The sequence below is a fragment of the Mus caroli genome, chromosome 14, assembly GCF_900094665.2.
Source record: "Mus caroli chromosome 14, CAROLI_EIJ_v1.1, whole genome shotgun sequence".
Classification (NCBI taxonomy): Eukaryota; Metazoa; Chordata; class Mammalia; order Rodentia; family Muridae; genus Mus; species Mus caroli.
Window position 1 is genome coordinate 66,734,389 of NC_034583.1, and position 5,117 is coordinate 66,739,505.

Genomic DNA, 5,117 nt, shown 5'->3' on the forward strand with positions numbered 1-5,117 from the left:
CTGGCTGTCCTGGAACTCACTTTGTAGACCAGGCTGGCCTCGAACTCAGAAATCCGCCTGCCTCTGCCTCCCGAGTGCTGGGATTAAAGGCGTTTGCCACCACGCCCGGCTTATACCATGGCTTCATTTTAAGATTTTTAAAAAGATTTATTTATTTATTTATTTATTTATTTTATGTATATGAGTACACTGTAGCTGTACAGATGGTTGTGAGCCTTCATGTGGTTGTGGATTTGAATTTTAGAACTTCTTGCTCCAGTCAACCCTGCTCTCTCTTGCCCAGCCCAAAGATTTATTTATTTATTTATTTATTTATTTATTTATTTATTTATTTAAAAGATTTATCTATTTGTAAGTACAGTGTAGCTGTCTTCAGACACTCCAGAAGAGGGCATCAGATTTCATTATGGATGGTTGTGAGCCACCATGTGGTTGCTAGGATTTGAACTTGGGACCTTTGGAAGAGCAGTCGGTGCTCTTAACCACTGAGCCATCTCGCCAGCCCCAAAGATTTATTTATTATTATACATATATACACTGTAGCTGTCTTCAGACGCGCCAGAAGAGGGCATCATATCTCTTTACGGGTGGTTGTGAGCCACCATGTGGTTGCTGGGATTTGAACTCAGGACCTTCTCAATATTTATTATTTTATATGTGCTTCAGTGTTTTGCCTCCATGTGTGTTTGAAGGTACCAGCTCTCCTGGAATTGTAGCTACCGACAGTTGTGAGGCTGCCATGTGGGTGTTGGGAATTAAATCCAGGACCTCTACAAGTACAGCCAATGCTCATAACTTCTACCACTTCAGCTCCTAGCTTCAAGCTCTTAATCCTCTTGCCTCTGCCTCCCAAGTGCTGGGCTTACAGGTATGCCCAGTGCCACTGGAGACCAGAAGAGGGCATCAGATCTCCTAGGACTAGAGTTACAGACAGATGTTAGCCAGCATGTAGGTGCTAGGAATTAAATCCAGGTTCTCTGGAAAAGCAGCCAGTAACCACGGAGCTATATCTCCAGCCCACTGTGTATATATTTTAATATAAGATGCACAGGACATAGGAGCTTTTGTGAGATAATGAGGACCCAAAGGGACAAATTAAGAAGTAAATCTTTTCATACTTAGGTTTGGTGAGAAGTGGGTGAGCAGGCACACAGTATGAATGAAGAGTGTCTCAGTCAGGGTGACTATTGCTGTGATAAAGTCCATGACCAAAGCATCCCAAGTCACAATCCACTGACAGGAGGAACCTGGAGGCAGGAGCTGATGCAGAGGCCATGGAGGGGTGCTGCTTACTGGCTTCCTCCCCATGGCTTGCTCAGACTGCTTTCTTATAGAACCCAGGACCACCAGCCCAGGGAATGGAACCACCCGCAGTGAGCTGGGCCCTCCCCCATCCATCACTAATTAAGAAAATGACCCATTGGCTTGTCTGCCTACAGCCCAGTTTTCTGGAGGCACTTTCTCTATTGAGGTTCCCTCCCCTCAGAGAAGTTGAATAAAAAACTAGGCTGTAAAAACAGGCTTGATAGAATGATAATGAACCATGAGAAATTTGCAAAGCCAAATTTACTCAGAATTCATTCAGATTCTTCTCTGTCCTACTGATGAAGAGCTTCCCTTCTGTTCTGGGAAGCTGCAGGGAGTGTCCTGTCAAATAGAGGTCCTGTGATCTGGGTGAGGAGAAAATGAAGGTGGCCTTGCTGCCTCTCATTTTCCTAAATGCCAAAGTGGCATCTTCTAGGGTAATGAGACCTTGAACCCCATCATTAATATCCTAAGAGCATCGCGGGGGCCAGTGCTCTGAGACACGTGAACTGTACAAAACACCTGGCAAATATTGCTTGACTTCCCCCATCAAGTCTTGATAATTTTGTTGAATATTCATCCTTTCTAATCCCTTGGCCTCTTTCTGTCAGCAACTGTAAATGGGTCTGAGATTCTTACCATTTGCAAGCTAATGTGTTACTACAGTCTCACATACATATTTTGACAGGAGACACCAAACTTAAGTGTCAGAAATAGAGCATATCACTGGGGCAGAAATAGCAGCCGGAGCAGCAAACCGCAGCAGTTCCCACACCCTGTTTCCCAAGGGTGATGTGAAAGTCAAGTGCTCCTGCCTATGCAAGGGGGGGGGGGTGCTCTGCAGAAGATCCCCCCAAATCCGAAGACAGATTTATAGGGCAGTTGGCACCTCTGTTTCCTCTTCCCAACAAAGACATCACTCATCACTCAGGAATGAATGGGGACTTACCTCCAGTAGAGAGGGGAAGGCGACCGTGACATCCTTGGGGGAGGTTGTGTCCAAACTTCTTCAGAAAGATGCAGTAGCTTCCAGAACAATCAGTTACTCTAATACAGTGGTTCTCAATCTATGGGTGGCAACCCCTTTGGGGGTCTCCTATCAGATATGCTGCATATCAGTTATCTACATTATCATTCATAACCCTGGGAAAATTTCAGTTACAAAGTAGCAACAAAAATAATTTTATGGTGTGGGTGTGGGTGGGTGGATGCCCACCAATATATAAGGAATTGTATTAGAGCATCAAAGCATTAGGAATGTTGAGAACCACTGCTCAAAGATGTCCTTTGTTGGGGCTGGAGAGATGGCTCAGTGATTAAGAGCATTGGCTGCTCTTCCAGAGGTCCTGGGTTCAATGACCAAATTCCCAGCAACCACATGGCAGCTCACAGCCATCTGTAATGGGATCTGATGGCCTCTTCTGGTGTGTCTGAAGACAGCTACAGTGCACTCATAAGTCTTTAAAAAAATAAAAGTTCTTTGTTCAGAAAGCCCAAACCAGGCAGGAATATAAGAGATTTATAGATAATAGTCCCCAACACTGTAGGGCAGAGAGGAAGAAGGAGGGAGGAGGAGGAAGAGGAGGGAAGAAGAAGAGGAGGGAGGAGGAAGAGGAAAGACAAAGATTAAGAGACTAAAAGTAAAATTGCAGAGATAATGATACCTTTGCAACAGATGGGTATGGTGGGTGACTCAAGGTGGGTCCTGGAAACCCTCTGCAAGAGCACTGTCCACTGTTAACTGCAGAACCTTAGCCCCAGAAAGGGTTTCTAGTGCACAATTCCAGCTTATAGTTCATCATTTGAGGGAAGTCACAGGGGTGGGAACTCAGAACAGCTGATGACATTGAGTCCATATTCAAGAAGCAAAGAGCACTGAGTGCACACATACACACCTCCAGTTTGCTTTCTCCATCCTTATGCAGTTCAGGATCCCTAACTAGGGAATGGCACCACCTGCAGGAGGCAGGTCTTCCCACCTCAAAGTAATCAGAAGATTCCCTGGCAGAAATGCCCACAGGGTCTAGACAACCTGATCATTGAGACATCCCTCCTAGGTGATCCTAGACTGTGTCAAGTGTCATTTAAACCAGCCATCGCAGTGTGGCATGCCTGTTACCTGTGTGGAGGACTGAAACAGGAGAAACACTGATATGAGGCTAGTCTAAGTTACAACTAAACCGGAAAAAAAAAAACAAAAAACCCCTTCTTCTGGAGAGGCTACAGAGAGCATGCTCCCCAAATGTGAGGCACCGCACTGGGGTGGGAGAGCCCCCCCCCGCAGGAGGCGGAGCTATCACAAAAGCCAACAGCCTTCTGCCCCCTGTTCCTGGTGATCTACTCTACAGTTGTCACTGTGGATGGATTGAGGTGTATATGTATAGAAATACATGATTGATGTAGTATATAGTATATGCTATTATATATAAATATTCATAAGAGAGAAATTAAGTGTTCATCAACAGAGGATTATCTGAATAAATTATGATAGTCAAATATTTCATATGTTGAAATAAATATGACCATAGCATGAAGAACACCTTTTGTGTCAAATGAAATAGTAATCAAAATATGTCTTTTGTGAAAAAATATCAAGGAGCAAAGTAGTGCTTAAAAATGTGTTTAAAAAGCCAAACAGCTTCCTGGTACTACCTCACTCCCTATTCTGAGCATGCACTGTCTATAGAAAGACACACCAGGACAGATAATTCCAGGAATAACCTAGGAGCCCCAGACATCTGTCTATCATCAATCTATTCTACATATCTGTCTGTCTGTCTGTCTATCTATCTATCTATCTATCTATCTATCTATCTATCTGTCTGTCTGTCTGTCTATTTGTGTGTGTGTGTGTCCATTCGTGCCACTGCATGTCAAAGGACAACTTCCAGGAACTGGTTCTCTTCTTCCACCATGTGAGTCCTGCCTGGAGATCAAGCTCCAGCCATCAGACTTGGTAGCTGGCACCTTTACTCACTGAGCCAACTTGATGGCCCTCTTCTGCACTTTATATATGTATATATATATATTAATCATGTGACTGCATTAATTATTTCTTAATAAAACTTCATTTAAAAAATACTGAGTCCCTAGGGGAAAGAGGGATGTCTTAGTGGTTGAGACCACTACCTGCTCTTTCAGAAGATCAGGGTTTGATTCCTAGCACCCATGTGGTGACTCACAATTGTCTGTAATTCCAGTTCCAAGAGCTCAGACATCTTCTCTTGCCTCCAAAGGTACCAAGCACACAAGTAGTAAACAGACTTCTATGCAGGTAAAACACTCATATATATAAATAATAAAATAACTAAAAATAAACAAATGTGTGCTGGAGAGGTGACTCAGCAGTCAAGAGCCCTGACTGCTTTTCCAGAGGTCCTGAGTTCAATTCCCAGCAACCACATGGTGGCTCACAACCATCTGTAATGGGATCTGATGCCTTCTTCTGGTGTGCCTGAAGACAGAGACAGTGTACTCATATACATAAAGTAAATAAATAAATCTTTAAAAAAATAAACAAATGTAATACAATTCTGAGTCTTATTACCATATCTTCTACAGCCGCGCTTCTCAACCTTCCTAATGCTACAATCCTCTAATACAGTTCCTCATGTTGGATGACCCCCCAATCATAAATCTTTTTAAAATATTTACTTATTATTATACATAAGTACACTATAGCTGTCTTCAGACACACCAGAAGAGGGCGTCAGATCTCATTATAGGTAGTTGTGAGCCAGCATATGGTTGCTGGGATTTGAACTCACGACCTCTGGAAGAGCAGTCAGTGCTCTTACCCGCTGAGTCATCTC